General features: G+C 34.1%; 1 pseudogene; it reads left to right on the top strand.

Moving 5' to 3' along the window:
• The first annotated feature begins 16,450 nt into the window (after window positions 1-16,450).
• Window positions 16,451-16,584, top strand: LOC145247004 (U2 spliceosomal RNA; annotated as a pseudogene).
• The last annotated feature ends 2,329 nt before the right edge of the window (window positions 16,585-18,913 follow it).

The following is an 18,913-nucleotide window of genomic DNA, read 5'->3' as shown; positions in this document are numbered from 1 at the left end:
AAGTCTAGATGAATGCGTGACCATGGATGGTCAGTTTTTTTCCAAGGTTTATGAACTATCGGTGGTGCCTTAGCGGCTAACGCACAACCTTTACATTTGTTTACTGTTAATGCAATATCCCTATCAATATTACGCCAGTAAACATAACTCCTCATCAGTGTCTTCATCCTATTTATACCTGGGTGTCCTGTATGAAAATCACTTAAGATTTTTTTCTGCAAGGTTTTCGGTACAACCGCTCTTTCGCTATATAATAATACCTCATTGCATAAGGAAAATATACTTTGCGTTTTTCCGTCATTTCCCCTTAAATTTTTCTTTGTGTCTTTGATGACGTCGTCATTTTTCAGCCTCCCTTTTTATATCGGTAAGCGTGACTGGTAATTCTCTTATTATATTCGCCACCATGTTTTTTCCTCATAATTGGAACGTGTAGCTGCAATTACTAACTATTCAAGGGTTTCATCCCTTTTCGGTATAAGCCTTGACAATCCATCCGCATGACCTATTTTTCCCGAACGTAGATGTTTTATTTGAAAATCATAATTTAGCAAGATCGTACCCCAACGGAGTAACCGATTTGCCGTATATACTGGTAAGCCCTTTTTTGAGCCGAAAATAGTCACTAGGGGCTTGTGGTCTGTTTCCAGTATAAAATGTCTCCCGTACAGATAACGGTGGAATTTCGTCACCGCGAAAATAATGCTTAATGCTTCCTTTTCTATTTGGGAGTAAGCCTTCTCTGACGGAATTAGGGTCCTTGAAGCGTGCACTATAGGTTTCTTCGTTCCATCTGGCATGATATGCTGTATACATGCTCCTATACCATACGAGCTCGCGTCACTCGCAACAATTATTTGTAATTTTGGGTCGTAATAAGTTAAGGATAAATCTGACGTCAAAATCTTTTTAATTTCCTCAAATAAGTCTTCAAATTCTTTTGTCCATATCCATGGTGCTTCTTTCTTTGATAATTCGTTCAGCGGAGCTCTTAGGTCGTGCATGCCTTTGATAAATACTTGGTAGCAGTTCGCGAGGCCTAAGGAGCTCTGTAAAGTCGTCACGTTATGTGGTGCTGGCATGTTCCTAATTGCTATCGCTCTTTCTGGATGTGGGCGTCGACCATCTTTACTTATTATTTGTCCTAAATACTTGATTTCGTCTAGACAGAACTCACATTTGTTTTCTTTCACCTTGAATCCGTACTCGTTTATACTTGTGAACACTTGTTTTAAATGCTCTATATGTTCACTTATGGACGAGCTCCTTATGATTATGTCATCTAGGTATGCACAAACACAATCTAAACAGTTCAGCATTGTGTCCATTGCTTGCTGGAATATCGCCGGCGCGACTTTTATCCCGAACGGTAATCGGTTATACTTGAATAACCCTTTGTGTGTGTTAATGCATAAAATCCTCGAGCATTTTTCTTCTATCGGAATTTGCAAATAGGCGTCGGACAAATCTACTTTTGAAAAAATTTTCCCACCATTTAATTTGGCAAAAATCTCTTCCGGGCTTGGTAAAGGGTAATGGTGATCTTGTAGCATATTGTTTAACCCGGTTGAAAAGTCTCCGCAGACTCGAATTTGTTCAGATTTCTTCTTTACGTACACCGCAGGCGATGCCCAAACGCTAATTTCGATTTTCGATAAAATGCACGTTCTTTCAAGTCTGTCTAAGTCTTATTCGCTATCTATTTTGTCTAATCCGGCGAACGGCACTTCCGTTTTTTCTTAAACACTGGTGTTGCATCCTTTTTTAGCTCGAACGAAGCTTTAAATTTATTACATCTTCCCAGTCCCATAGTAAATATTTCTAAAAATTCGTTCTTTAGTTCATTTTTAATATTTTCTGACGTTGTGGTGCACCTGGTTATTTTTTTACATAAAGCCTTCATCGGTTTATCCCAAAGGTTGAATTTTTCAATAAAATCTGTTCCCAATAAATTCTCGCTTTCTTTAATTACGAAGATTTTCAACTTCTTCGTCGTGCAATTTAAATTAATGGGCAGGACGACTTCTCCTTCGAATTTGATTTCGTCTCCTGTCACCGTTCTTGTACCCTTACTTGATTTTTTCAGAGTTGGTTTATCCAGTTTTTTACAAGTGCTAACGTTTATTACCGACAAATCTCCTCCAAAATCAAGTTGAAATTTTATTTGTTTGCCGAAAATATTAACCAGCACATATTTTCGTAAATTGTCTTTTTCTTTGTCGTTTGTTCTCACTTGGTGTACTCTGTATTTTGTTCTGCAACAAATACTCTTATGTCCGACTTTCTCGCAATTGAAGCATCTGATATGTTTGTAAGGACAATCCTTTCCCCAATGTTTTTCATCACATCTTCCGCAATTATTACTTGGTCCCGATTTTTCATAGTTCCGTTGACTTGAATCGTAATTTCGTTTTCTGTAATTAGAGTTTGAGTATTTATAACTCGTGTAATCTTTTGGATTTTGACGAGTCTCCCACTTTCTTTGCCCTGCGTTTCTGCCAGATTTTTTAATCTTCCTTATGTACGACACTCCTGCTTCTTCTATATCTCTGGAGTGTTTTTTTAGTGATACTGCCCTTTGACAATCTTCTGCTAACTTTTGCAGTGTCAGACCTTGTTCTGTCTCTAATTTTGAGAGAACGCGTCTTCGGATCTCTGAATTTTTTGTAGAAACTAGCCCCTGTGCCAAAATTAAACAATTGAAGTCGTCCACCGTAAGTTCCGATAATTTAAAATTGTCGCAGTGTTTATTCACTACTGACGCAGATGTCAGGTAGTCCTGCTCCTCCGTTTTCTTAAGGTTCATACACGACCATCTCTTTTGAAAAAGAGGCATGTTCGGTTCGAATAACTCCTTAAGAAGTTTTACGGTCTCAGCGAAGTCTAACTGATTCGTTCTCCTTGGCAATATGAAATCAACGAATTTGCAATGTTCACTGGTACCAAGCTTTCGAATTAATTAACTTATTTTCTTTGCGTTTGACCAGCTTTCGCAATCTGTTTCAAAAATATCTTCATACCTCTTGAAGTACGCCTCAAAAGTTTTATCCTCTTCCGGTAGGTACGTGAACACATCTATGCTATTCACAATTGTTGCGTTGGAAAAAGTCGTATTGCTTTCCTGTGCAGAATTAGTCGTTAATCTTTCCAACAAATCTTTTTGACCAAGTTGCATTTGCTCTATACATTTAAGAAGCCGTCCATTCTGTCTTTCATCTCTTTTTGTTGTCTTTCGTCTCTTTCTTGTTGTCTTTCGTCTCTTTCTTGTAGTTCTTTTTTGTGTAATTCGTCTCTTTCTTGTAGACACCTTCTCTGTACTTCGTCTCTTTCTTGTTGACGCATTTGCATTTCCGCGAATTACTTGATAAGATCCTCCATTTTGTTTTTTCAAATTAGTAACTCAGTCACTTTTACAATTTCCTTTCTTTAATAACTACGAATAACCGATTCCTTTTGTCACGTTATTAATTACGTACAAGAAAGAAAAAAATCCCTTCTTAGTACACTGAGAAAAATAAATCACTTTTTCTTTCAAACAGTCTACCTAATAAGTTCACGGTATCCTAGCGAAACACATTTTTTTGTGTGTGCTCTTTGCAGAAAGGGTTACAGTAACTTTCAAGTTTTTTTCTCGTAGGCACTTTGAAATAAAGTGCTTGCTGTTTTTTTTCAAGTGTCCCGGGTTTTGAATTGACTTTTCAAGTAGTCACAAAAAAATCTTGGTGTTTTGCAAGTATCCAGCGCTTGAATATCGCGTTCGACAATTTCGTAGTTGCTGCGTTTTAAGCATTGAATTCCCGAGTGAATTTTGTTTTCAATCTTTGACGAGTAAGTATTTCCCATCTGTATCAATAACCACACGAACGCAGAAAGTAAAGGTAAAACAAATATATTAAGACGAAAAGATAATACATATTTACAAAGGTGCAGTTGTACTGCAGTTGGAAGATTGTCCGGCAGAGGGCGTGTTAAAGTCTTTCATGGAGCAACCGGCACATGCGTCTTACCTATCCGGCGTTCGAACACAGCTCCCCGGTCTTGCTGACTTGATACCTTTATCTATATCTTGTTCACCCACGTATGCTAATTAGTGGGCGTCTCCACAACAATAATAAATAATAAAGAAACAGATGTCCATTGACTTACATTTTTTTAATTTTAAAAAGAATCAATAATCAAAGAAAAGCTTACAGTCTCCTAACAACATGACTTTTTACTATTAAACAGTAACCAGCCATGTTATTTTTTTTGTTTTGAAAATTTTTGGAGAGGAAATGGTTTTAATGAATTTTAACTGATAGAGAACGATTATAAAGGGAGGTAATTCGTTTCTCGTTAATTAATGTTTGCGATGATGATGGTGTTTTCGTGACACAGGACGTCGTACAAGTAAATTAATATTTAGATTAACTACCAGTCAGTTTCTTTGGAACATTTTATAGGATTTTTATGAGGCATAACAAGGGTACAAACTCTCATTTCAAAATTAAAATATAACAGAGTCGAATAAATTTCACCCATAGTCATTACAAACAAATTCAGTAAGATTCTCTGAATTTTAATACCTTCTAAAACTCTTAACATTTAGCCATTTTCTAGAACTGTAATCATGTAATAGGAATTCTAGACATAAGATTTAATAGCATTATATATTTATTTCAATCTTTGTATGGAGACATTAACTTCTGCAAAAGTGTTCCGTTCGGGGAACTGAATTTACCCGACTTGGGACGGGTATTCTTCTAGCATATACACTTCACAGCTCATATAAACATACTTGCATTGCTTAAATGTGGCAGGATGACCTCTGGTGTAAAAGGGAGTGACCTTAGTAATAAAGAGAAGTACGTGATGAGAAAATTTGCTTAAATATGACAATAGAAATAAAGAGGAGTGGGGAAAAAGAGGGGAAGAAATAGGGAGGGGTGTGTGTGAGATGGGAGAAGAGGGAAGGGTGAGAATAAACCATCTTGTATCTGCGTTTGACAATAAAATAGATTTCCCAACTGATTCCCGTTGGGACCTTTGGTCCTGTAATTGAAGCATGTAATTCTGGTCTGGTAAACTTGTACAGTGTCGAGCGCATTAACAAAGAGAACTAGCCGCAGTAACGCCGATCCTTCAAATCGTGGAAATATTGAAGCCAATACATCAAAGAAGCAATAATAAATTGAATAATGCCAAAGAAGAGAGCAGTAATCAAGTCTAGCGGCCCAGAAGAACAAAAGCATCAACAAAACGAAGCCGCTTATATAAGTAAGAGATAAAGCAAGTGACCGGTGAAAGTTTCTAACGCCTAAATATGCGGAAGGTCATTGGGGTCATTTCGGGATGAGTCTTGAGTGTGTGGAGAGGTTAAACTTAAAACTCACGTGCAAACCCTCGAACATTTTTGTACTTCCATCTTTATAATCAGTTTAAATTATTGCCTTCGTCTTAACATAATATATATATATATATATATATATATATATATATAGATAGATATATATAGAGAGAGAGAGAGAGATTGCAGCATAATCATCACGTTATATCAGCGAAGTCAAGTTACGTTTAGCAAGTGAGTATCCATTTTGAATATAACAGATGCATTATGTTGTTGCTGCTGCTGTTGTTGTTGTTGTTGTTGTTGTTGTTGTTGAGCTTTATTCATTCGTTTCGTATAAATCAGACGATTATTGTCCGCATATGTTTGCTCGATATCTTTCTAATAAGAATTATTTCTATATAACATCGGGTAGTGAAGGTTGCCAACATCCCTAAGAGGAAGTGTTTCTGTGGAAAGGAACTGATGATGGTGCTGGGCATCATTCATTAATACATTTAAGATAAGATGCTTATCGCATGCATTAGTTTCCCTGGTATCTTTTTAGTTAGAATTATTTTAAGAAAGATATCGGGTATTTAAAGAGGAACCACTTTAAGGTTACCAAGTTAAAGTGCTTCGTTGAAACGAACTGGATTCGAACTTTGCACACCTGGGTCCGTCTCGTTAAGAATTTAGCCACTGTCACCGTCACCTCCCAGCATTGTATGTGGGAGGACGACAAAAACTCCATATGAAAGACGAATACAGCTTTTAAGGTGGATTTAGCAAATATATTAGTTTAACGTGCTAATCATTCCATGTGTCGACGCAACAGACTATCTGGTCCTTGGGTACACAATATTGTTACTAAGCTCTTCGGATAAAGTATTCAATTCGTTTTCTTTTTTCGCTTGAAAGGTGTCGATCGATCGATACCTCCGTTCAGTCTCGAAAGACAAAGGATATCCCATGTAGAGGCAGCTGTGCGTGTAATTATGAGGTAAGGGTTGCGGAATCCCTAACCACACTTTCCTGAATCAACACTGTTTGAGTTCAGTGGCAAGGAGAAGACCAAGACGACTGGAAACAATGCCGAGATAAGCGAAGAGCACATACAGCACCTGGAAGTCTCAAATAGTCACCCATTTTAGTTCTGATCAGGTCCAGAAAATAAATGTTAGTACTTCCATAATATTCCTCATTCAATCACGTCTCATTAATACTTATCCTCTATAGATTTCGATTGTAAAAACTAATTTATAAAAAAGTAAAAATCACATTAATCAGTGAGTTTTTTTTGTCTGTTTTCTTGAAGCCGTCAAGCAATAAGTATCCAATTCTTTTCTTTTGAAATTAAAATGCCTTCAAATCTAAATGATCATAGTCTTGTAAAAATGTAACTTTCTCGTTTGTAATGTTGACCGACTAAACAATTTGATGATAGAGATTAACAATTACCGAATCTGAAACACGCGCTATTTTGCTTATCCTGTGACGATTTATAAGATTGGAGAAAAAACAATTGTAGCTCTTTTTTGTTTTCTTTTGTAGGTGATAACGTAGGTGCAATAATCACTTTCCTCCCCATCTTGGACAGAATGCATATATATATATATATATATATATATATATATATATATATATATATATATATATATATATAGTCTAATAGCTCCTGTCGAAATGTTGCATTCTTGTCCTCGTTTAAAAAGTACTTCCACGAAAGGTTTTGCTAAACTTGTTGGAGTTGTATCCATTTAAGGAAAATACCCGCGACTCACCCGATAAGTAGCAAACTCCAAGCTCAATCTATAGATATCAATGGATATCGGAAGATATTCTACTCCGAGAGTTTCCTATATATATATATATATATATATATATATATATATATATATACTAGCAGAAGTACCCGTCGTTGACTGAGTTCAAAAACAGCCTTAAGAAAATGGACTGTGATTGATGAAAGTATGATAGGTTATGAAAAGGACGGGGTTGTAAAGAGATAGGTTTGATACTCAAAAATTTTACCAAAATATGATGAAAGTAAAGATAATTTTCACGAAAATATATTTTTTATATCAACTTTGTTTCAATTCGTAGCCAAGAGTGACCAACAAAATGATGTTTCCTTACAAAGACAAAATGTTATATATATAATAATATAAATATACATGAAATAAATGTTACCATAACCAATAAAAGTTACTGTTATGGTAGAAAAGTTCACTGGTTCGTATTTTTAAGTAGTTTGTAAAAAACAAAAAAAAATAATTCACGAACTGGTTTTAAAAAAAATCAAAGTGGCAGCGACTTTGAAATGGAGAGCCCCGTTTTCAATTTGAAGAAAGGGCACCTGAGCATTCTGTGTTAACAATTTAAGAGTTCCGTCAACGTAAGGAATATTTATAAACATATTTTAATGTTTTCCGTTATTTTGTGCTTGAGGAATATTCGATTATGGCATGTGTAGTTTATATAAAAAATAATTTAAGTAGTTATCGCCTCAAATTTCGTTTTAATTTCGGTTCGCTGAAATTATTTCCAGTAAAGAGCATTAAAAACTATTACAAAAAAAAAAACATGAACTGAACTTTTATTGAATATGGTAACACTTATTTCTCATATATTTATTTTTTTCGGGTAGTCGTTTGGTGGCTTTTCTGCTAAACACGCTTACTAAATAATATCGATAAAATATCGAAAAACAAAGAAACAAAAACAGTTTTGAAAAATAATGAAGCTTTACTTACTTTAGTAAAATAATTCGAAACAGCAAAATGGGATATTAAAACACTAAACACGTAATAACTTTAGTGTTTTAAAGCAAAGAATCGACATAAATATGAATAAGAAGAAAATGGCACCCTTTTCAAGCAGAACAGCTTTGTTTCAGTTTTACAGTATTGAACGGTGTAGTATTGCGCCGTCGGATCCAGGGTTGTACTATTGTAATGTACAGAACACGCGAAAGGGTTGTAATCAACTGAATTCCTTCTAGTACACTGACAAAAAAGGCTTAAACAGATAAATAAATAAAAATTAAAATTTTATGCAAATGTTTTTAAAAAGACACGTAATCACGTGAGCAGGATTTTTTCCTTCTTTTGATACGATAACAAGTAACGTTCTTATTTTTATTATTTATCAATTTATCTATTTTCGAAAGGGTGCCACGTGCAAGTGGAGAAGGAAAAAACAGAGTTATGCAGAATTTGTGTCGAGAATTGTCTAAAGTTCCGACTTTTTGTGGGGGGGGCTTTAACTTTAATAAGAACGTGAATTTATGAGGTGAATTTATTCGACACAATATGATTCAACTCAAAAAAATAAATAAAAGCTAACGTGAATTAAAATTAAAGTTAAAGTATTTTTGTGGACCCTCACCCCTATTAAAAATCCTTGTTAAACTTTGTGACATATTTTATTGTACCATATTTCTTCAAACAGAAACATAATTATCAAAGTATACTTACGCAGATAGTTATGAAAAGTATTTGTTAAAGTTTGTGCCATATTTCCATGGAGTACACGCGCGAACGCAGACCCCACAATTTTATTATACCATCCCTATTTAAGTTAGAACATGCTTATCAAAGTATTCTTATGTACATCTATATCAAAAACCCTTGTAAACGTTTTTTTTTAATTTTTATTTTCATACTTTGGGGGCCAGGCGCGAACGCAGACCCCACAATTTTTATGACCCATCGTTCTGCCAGAGCAAACATACCCATTCCTGCTAGATACATCTTCTATCATTATATGTAATCAGTTTTTTAAAATAGTCAACCATATAGGAGCCTATTCGTGACCACACACACACACACACACACACACACACACACACACACACACACACACACACACACACGCGCGCACGCAGACTTTCAGCTTTATATTCTACTAGCGAGGGGTACCCGGCTTTGCCCGGGTGTTTGTATGGGTATGTGGTGTTAAATAAAAAAAGAAGCCGGGGGGTAGGATCGAAGCCGAACCCCTGAGGCGAAGTTTTAAAATAAAATCGGCCAGCCAGAAGTGAAAGATGTTTGAAAGTCGTCGAGCGTTAGGACGACGACGATGACGATGTAAGCATTGTTATAAGCGAAGTAAGAAAAGAAAACAACGTTTTAATTAAGCGGCGGGGGGTAAAACACACAAAAAATAACGTGAAAAGAGGCTTAAATAACACAGGGTTCAATATTTAAATTTAAAAAATCGAAAAAAAAACCATCTCACACCACGATTCGAACTCAAAGCGTTTAGATAATGAACCAAGGCCTTAACTACCTGCGGTAAAGCGGCGTATATAAAGTTTGTTCGGTTTATCAACTATTTAAAGTAAATCAGGTCACGACGTCATGACGTCATCTGACGCATGCGTTGTTGACCATCCCCCCTGTCGAATCTGTCTAGACATCTCTCTCACTCTCTCTCTCACTATCTCTCTCTCTCCCTCTCTCTCTCTCTCTCTCTCTCTCTCTCTCTCTCTCACTTCGTCTGCCTTACTCTAAAGACTGGAAAATGGCGTCTGGCTGTTTTTATTTAAAAAAAAACTTCGATCGGTAATATGATACGTTAAGCGTATTTTTTTTCTTCACTTTTTTTTTACTTTATTTTTCGTTTAACTATCGTATCTACCTATTTTGAATGTGGTAATAACTTTGGTAATGTTACCATAGCGTAGGAGTTCATAGTTTAGCTTTAATTAATTTTTTTTACCGATAACAACATTTTTAAATTGTAAATTCCGACCGCCATTAGAGGTTGCTGACGTCAAGATCACGTGACATGACTTAGCGGGTTTTAAGTACAAGTTGACCCAAAATAAACAGCCGCGTGTATACTTTATGTAGAAGAGTTGGCGGCCGTATTTTTTGTGGCAGTTATAAATCGATTTAAAAATATGTAATGTTTAACATTAAAATGTCACTTTTTTGGCGCCCCCCCCCTGCAGAAAATCGATCACTTGACAAACTTCTGATGGTCACCTTGGGCCAATATTTCGATATTTGTCGTCCGGAAGGTGGGACTTTCATAAGAGACTAAGTTTGTGAATTTTTGTTGTGTCTGTCGAAAGTTTTTAGCAGACACACAAACATACATACATACACACATTTTCGCTTTTATATATATACTAGCAGGGCTACCCGGCGTTGCTCGGGACCGTATAAACAATGAAAAAACAAAAGCAGATATTGAACATATGTTTGATTCTTAGGGGAGAGGAATCTTTCATCTCTATGTATTATTTGTTTTATCTACCCTAGGACTGATATTGTTCATGTTTTATCCCTAGCATAGGTAATTTACAGCATGTATATGAAATTGTTTTACCTTAGGGAGAAGAGAACAGGTAATATACAACATAATGTGTCTATATTACATCCCTGGCAACGCCTAGAAACCAGCTAGAACATGTATTTCAGTCAATCTTTATTATATCCTGGGCTATGCCGGGAAACCAGCTAATCTCTTTTTAGTGACTTGACCACCAAAATACCTCCCTAAGTGTGTCCTTTCTTTTGAACTTATTAGATATAGGTATCTAGAAATGTGTGTGAAATTTTGTTGAATGCATTGTTCACTATGATTTTCTTATTGTTCTACACAATATCAACTGTAGCGAAATAACACAGTAAACTTAGTGTAGTGTTAGAATAAAGAGCAAAGGAAAAAATTAGAATCATATTTTGTAATTGCAAATCTAAATTTGCTAGCATGTACCAGTATTTGCCAGGTTGTGGAAATTTGGAACTTATAACATATGTAGTGGCCTTTTCCTAGATACCTATTGCTAAAAATTATACTTTCATTTTGTTAGAAAAATCTCTCTTCAGATGCCCTGCATCATTCAAAATAAAAACAAATATTTTTATAATTGTTTCAGTATATTGCTACACAATGTGAAAGTTTTTAACGTTTGTAAAAAAAATCATGAATGTGCTTATATTGCAAAAAAGAAAATATCAGTGCACAGTATTGAAAGTGTTTGAGATTCAAAAGTCTGTAACATTTCTACTAACTTCATAAGATGTCATGTGAGAAACTGAATTGAATATCAAGACATTATCTGAAGCGTTTTTATTTTGGTGTAACATATGTGTTTACAGTGAACCTTAACTTTTAATAAACAGATTGGTATGCAATGACATAGGCTAAGAATCTTTAAAATATATATAAATTGGAAAAATGTGTGAACAAATGAAAAAAAAATGATCCGCTCCACTTGATGACATCAAGCACAGTAATATTTTAGTGAAGAAAATATGAAATTGATGTTCAGTGATTAGTTTGGATGAATGAGAAAATGTAATTGTTTGATGCATAAAAATAACTCAGTTGCTGTATTTGATATTAAGCAGCAAAATATAGTGATTTGAATATTTGGGAAAACATCAAACCAGATTATGTAAAAAGAAAAAAAAAAGATGAAATTAGAAAATATATATTTTATGTTTATGAGTTCTGCCAATCAAAATTTTGTGGCAGAAATTGGGTGATTACCATGCAATTTTATTTTGGTAAAATTCTTAAATTATTAGAATGTTTATTATAATTTCTAATTAGTGACTTGTTATAATCAAAATCCGCCCTAAAGAGTGTCCTTTCTTTTATTAGGTATCAGAGTAGGTATCAAGATTTCTACTTCTATACAAATGTGATATTTCAGATCTGTACATAAAAAATTTGTTGAATATATAGGTTGAGCATTGTTCTGTGTCGCTCTCTCTCACACACACACGCATTCTCACTTTTATAGATATAATAGATAGATTACTCTAGATATATTTCCATATGTCTGAATACCCTATATACAAATTTTCAAATCTGTAGATAAAAAAATTTGTTGAGTATATAGGTTGAAAATTGTTCTCTCTCTCTCTCTCACACACACATTCTCAATTTTAGAGATATAATAGATAGATTATGCTAGATATATTTCCATATGTCTGAATACCCTATATACAAATTTTCTAATCTGTAGATCAAATATTTGTTGAATATATAGGTTGAAAATTGTTCTTACTCTCTCTCTCTCTCTCTCTGGCTACCTCACACACACATTCTAACTTTTATAGATATAATAGATAGATTATGCTAGATATATTTCCATATGTGTGAATACCCTATATACAAATTTTCTAATTTGTAGATAAAAAATTTGTAGAGTGCATAGGTTGAGAATTGTTCTCTCTATCTCTCACACACACACATTCTAACTTTTAATGATATAATAGATTATGCTAGATATATTTCGATATTTCTGAATACCCTATATATAAAAATTTGTTGAATGTATAGGTTGAGAACTGTTCTCTCTCTCTCTCTCTCTCTCTCTCTCGCTCACACACACACACATTCTCACTTTTATAGATATAATAGAAAGATTATCCTAGATATATTTCTATTTGTATGAATACTCTATATACAAATTTTAAAATCTGTAGATAAAGAATTTGTTGAGTATATGGGTTGAGAATTGTTCTCTCTCTCTCTCTCTCTCTCTCACACACACACACACACATTCTCACTTTTATAGATATAATAGATTATGCTAGATATATTTCCATATGTCTGAATACCCTATATACAAATTTTCAAATCTGTAGATAAAAAATTTGTTGAGTATATAGGTTGAGAATTGTTCTCTCTCTCTCTATCACACACATTCTCACTTTTATAGATATAATAGACAGATTATGCCAGATATATTGAAATATGTCTGAATGCCCAATATACAAATTTTGAAATCTGTAGATAAAAAATTTGTTGTATACATAGGTTGACAATTGTCCTCTCTCTCACACACACACACATTCTCACTTTTATACATATAATAGATAGATTATGCTAGATATATTTCTATATGTCTGAACACCCTATATACAAATGTTCAAATCTGTGGATAAAAAATTTGTTGAATGTATAGGTTGAGAATTTTTATCTCTCTCTTTTTCTCTCTCTCTCTCTCGCTATCTCACACACACGCATTCTCACTTTTATAGATAAAATAGATAGATTATGCTAGATATATTTCCATATGTCTGAATACCCTATATACAAAGTTTCAAATCTGTAGATAAAAAATTTGTTGAATATATAGGTTTAGAATTGTTCTCTCTCTCTCTCTCTCTCACACACACATTCTAACTTTTGTAGTTATAATAGATAGATCATGCTAGATATATTTCCATATGTCTGAATACCCTATATACAAATTTTCTAAACTGTAGGTAAAAAATTTGTTGAGTATGTAGGTTAAGAATTGTTCTCTCTCTCTCTCACACACACACACACACACAAGTTCTCACTTTTATAGATATAATAGATAGATTATGCTAGATATATTTCTATATGTCTGCCTACCCTATATACAAATTTCCAAATCTGTGCCCAAAAATGTGTGGAATATATAGGTTGAGAATTGTTCTCTCTCTCTCTCTCTCTCACACATATTCTCACTTTTATAGGTTATATAGGTTGAGAATTTTTTGCTCTTTCCATCACTCACATTCACACTTTTATAGATATAATACATAGATTATGCCAGATATATTTACATATGTCTGAATACCCAATATACACATTTTCAAATCTGTAGATAAAAAATTAGTTGAATATATAGGTTGAGAATTGTTCTCTCTCTCTCTCTTTCTCTCTCTCTCACACACACATTCTCACTTTTATAGATATAATAGATAGATTATGCTAGATATATTTCCATACGTCTGAATACCCTATATCCAAATTTTCTAATATGTAGAAAAAAAATTTGTTGAATATATAGGGTGAGAATTTTCCTTCCTCTCTTTCTCTCTCTCTCTTTCTCACACACACACAAGCTGAAAATTGTTCTCTCTCTCTCTCTGACTCTCTCTCTCTCTCTCTCACACACACACATGGTCATTTTATAGATATAATAGATAGGTTATGCTAGATATATTTCTATATGTCTGAATACCCTATATACAAATTTTTAAATCTGTAGATAAAAAATTTGTTGAGTATATAGGTTGAGAATTGTTCTTTCTCTCTCTCTCACACACACATTCTCACTTTTATAGATATAATAGATTATGCTAGATATATTTCCAAATGTCTGAATACCCTATATACAAATTTTCAAATCTGTAAAGATAGAATTTGTTGAATATATAGGTTGAGAATTGTTCTCTCTCTCTCTCTTTCACACACATTCTCACTTTTATAGATATAATAGATAGATTATGCTAGATATATTTCCTTATGTCTGAATACCCTATATACAAATTATCAAATCTGTAGATACAAAATTTGTTGAGTATATAGGTTGAGAATTGTTCTCTCTCTCTCTCTCTCTCACTCACTCACTCACTCACTCACTCACAAACACACACACACATTCTACCTTTTATAGATATAATAGATTATGCTAGATATATTTCCATATGTCTGAATACCCTGTATACAAATTTTCAGATCTGTACATAAAAATTAGTTGAATATATAGGTTGAGAATTGTTCTCTCTCTCTCTTCTCTCTCTCTCTTTCACACACATTCTCACTTTTCTAGATATAATAGATAGATTATGCTAGATATATTTCCATATGTCTGAATACCCTATATACAAATTTTATAATCGGTAGATAAAAAATTTGTTGAATATATAGGGTGAGAATTGTACTTACTCTCTCTCTCTCTCTCTCTCTCTCTCTCTCTCACGCACACATTCTCACTTTTATGGATATAATAGATAGATTATGCTGGATATATTTCCATATGTCTGAATACCCTATATACAAATGGTCAAATCTGTAGATAACAAATTTATTGAATAGATAGGTTGAGAATTGTTCTCTCTCTCTCTCTCGCAACCTTACACACACAACCACACGCAAACATTCTGACTTATATAGATATAATAGATCGATTATGCTAGATATATTTCCATATGTCTGAATACCCAATATACAAATTTTCAAATCTGTAGGTAAAAAATTTGTTGAATATATAGGTTGAGAATTGTTCTCTCTCTCTCACACACTCACATTCTCACTTTTATAGATATAATGTATAGATTATGCTAGATATATTTCTATATGTCTGAATACCCTATATACAAAGTTTAAAATCCGTAGATAAAAATACGTTGAGTATATAGGTTGAGAATTGTTCTCTCTCTCTCTTACGCATACACACACACACACACACACACACACATTTTCACTTTTATAGATATAATAGATAGATTATGCTAGATATATTTCCATATGTCTGAATACACTATATACAAATTTTCAAATCTGTAGATAAAAAATGTATTGAATATATAGGTTGAGAATTGTTGTCTCTCTCTCTCTCTCTCTCTCTCTGGCTACCTCACACACACACACATTTTCACTTTTATAGATATAATAGATAGATTATGCTAGATATATTTCCATATGTCTGAATACCCTATATACAAATTTTCAAATCTGTAGATAAAAAATGTATTGAATATATAGGTTGAGAATTGTTGTCTCTCTCTCTCTCTCTCTCTCTCTCTCTCTCTCTCTGGCTACCTCACACACACACACATTTTCACTTTTATAGATATAATAGATAGATTATGCTAGATATATTTCCATATGTCTGAATACCCTATATACAAACTTTCAAATCTGTAGATAAAAAATTTGTTGAGTATATAGGTTGAGAATTGTTCTCTCTCTCTCACACGAAACTGTGCGCTCGGCTTCTTCCCCCCCTTCCCACCCCAAATGCTTGGGAAACTGTGCACTGTTTTTGTTGGTTTTCAAGCTGCCTCTCCCCCCCCCCCACACACACACACAGTTTAACAGTAGTAGGAGGTCAAGAGAAAGAGGGTGAGAGAGAGAGAAGAGTAAGTTGGTGAGAGAGAGAGAAAAGAGAAAGAGGGTGTTGGTTTTATATTTTTATTATCGTCTAATATTTTGAAAGCTGAATTTCTAATAAAATGTGCATCTATAGGAGATAATGCCTGGGAATGTGTTCCCCCCCCCACAGTTTAACAGTGGTGTGACGTCAAGAGAAAGAGGGTGAGAGAGAGGGAAGAGTAAGTGGGTGAGAGAGAGAAAGAGAGAGAAAAAAAAGAAAGACGGTGTTGGTTTTGTGAAAAAAGTTGTTATTTACAATTGTTCGCATTCTTGGCCTTTTGGTCAAGATCAAAGTGTAGTATCTGTTCTTCAGATGCTGCACTTCTATTTCTTGTTCTCTTTCGGTGGAGGAGAAATCCTCCACGACTGAGACAATTTTTATTTTTGTACCTTTTCTCCACGTTAAAAAACGACCCTGGTGTCTAACTGTCCCGTGGGGAGGCATAATAAATAGGTACAATTGTTCGCCATTAGTGGATGTTGACGCCACGTCACGTGACATGACTAAGCGTTTTTTTTTTTAGTATGAATAACATTTTTTGTTTTAATTATAAAGTCTACACTTAATTTTATAGAAAATGATGTATATATAATAGAAAAAAAAAATTACTGGTTTTGTTGGATTCAAGTGGATCCCCCCCCCTCCAGTTTAAGAGATAGCAGGTCACGTGGTAATATACAAAATGGCTAGCGTAAATATAAAGATCGGTTTTTTTATCGACGAATATTTTGAAAGCTGAATTTTTTTTTATTCCTGTACATTTTTTCCTGATATTTTTCGTTAAAACTCTTGTATAAATACTATTTTTAACCAGTTAAATACGTTGGAGACATTGTCATGGAGTTTAATAATCTCTAGAACAAAGCAGAAGAGAAATTACAAAAGTATCGGTAAAACAAAGTGTTTGTTTACATTTGTTCGCCATTACTGGATGTTGACGTCACGTCACGTGACATGACTAAGCGTTTTTGGATTATGTAATATTAACATTAAAATGACAGGTTTTTTGGGGGGCCCCCCTAGGAGAGAAATGATCAGTTCACCCCCTTTTAATGGTCCGTTTGGTGTGGAATTTCGATATTTGTCATGCGGGTGATCAAGGTTCAATATGATACATAATTTGTCAACTTTGGTTGTGTCTGTCAAAAGTTTGAGCTGACGTCACGTCACGTGACACGTATTGAATAACGTTAAAATGACAGGTTTTTTGGGGGGCCCCCCTAGGAGAAAAACGATCAGTTGACCCCTTTCTACTGGTCCGTTTGACGTGAAATTTCGATATTTGTCATCCGGGTGATCAAGGTGCAATATGATACCAAATTTGTCAACTCTGGTTCCGTCTTTCAAAAGTTTTAGCGTTACAAACAAACATACATACATACATACATACATACACACCGATTTTTGCCTTTTATATATATAGATATATATATATATATATATATATATAGAGAGAGAGAGAGAGAGACAGACAGACAGACAGACAGACAGGCAGACAGACAGACAGAGGGAAAGAGAGAGAGGAAATTGAATTTTTTTCTCGCTCTGACATTACATTGATATTAACAGCTGATTTTTACTATTTTTAAATTATTAAAACAAACTGCTTAATATACCCAGTCATAAATATACGAGCGACTGCATGAAAGTTTACACATTTACATATTCCTTCAGAAAATGATGTTTTGAACACAATTATGAACTTTACGTATGAATACATTTCTACTTGGTATTGCGTTTAGTCTGTTGGTTGATGTTTCGGACAGTATTCATTAACACGTTGGCACGTATTCAACACATTCGGTTTGACATTCATTAATTTTATTTCCTAGGGATATGCAGCGAGAGATGATTCCTTTCTTGGCACTGGTCACAGTATTAGCCCCCCATTTCTAAACCCTCGCCCGTTTATAAGTTTCCATTAAATTGAGGTGTTCTTATCAGTATTTTATTTTCAACTGACAAATGCCGACAGAGAACAGCGCTATTTTTATGTTTAGAAATATTTAAAATATAATATAAAGTTATATTTGCAGCTTAAATTTTTTCCCTGATGAGCCTTTATACATTTTCGTTTATTGAAATAATTTAGAAAATATTCGTTTAGCTCAGTGGCCACGATTAAGCTGGGTATTTTAAGGTTTCATTTTCAATTGTTAATGAACTCTAATATCTTTAGCGTGCACCTGTTATGCATTTTAATATCCGTCGTGTTTAACATTTATTTATATCTATATCTCAGGACAAGTGCTTTTAACTAAACTGACGCAAATATACGTGTGTATATATATATATATATATATATATATATATATATATATTTAGACACACATATTTACATACATAATTACAAGACATTAACCACTTATAAAAGTCAGAAGGCCACTCGAATATAAGCGCTAAATAGCAGGCGTTGGTTACCGGTACAACAGCGTAGTAAATGTTAGTGGGAAAATTGGTATAATTTTATTATTTAACAATAACTTTATTACATTAGATTTGACGACGGCCATGTGTTCAGCTGGAATGCAAGACAACGGAACAGATTTCCACAGGTTGGCGGTTCTAAAAAAGAATTTTTTTTCATGGAATCTGCGTTTAGAGTTAGGCATAGTCAGAAAGTGGTGAAAATTTCTGATAATGGTTGTAGCTAGTCGAGTGTTGTTTGTGAAAGTTTGGCAGGGGGCATGGGTTAGAGTTAAGACAAGAACTTGTTACTAAAA

This window comes from Euprymna scolopes, chromosome 24 (genome assembly GCF_053919585.1).
Source record: "Euprymna scolopes isolate OS-2025 chromosome 24, ASM5391958v1, whole genome shotgun sequence".
NCBI lineage: Eukaryota > Metazoa > Mollusca > Cephalopoda > Sepiida > Sepiolidae > Euprymna > Euprymna scolopes.
The sequence above is the reverse complement of the archived record's forward strand: the minus strand, read 5'-3'. Positions and strand labels throughout refer to the sequence as shown.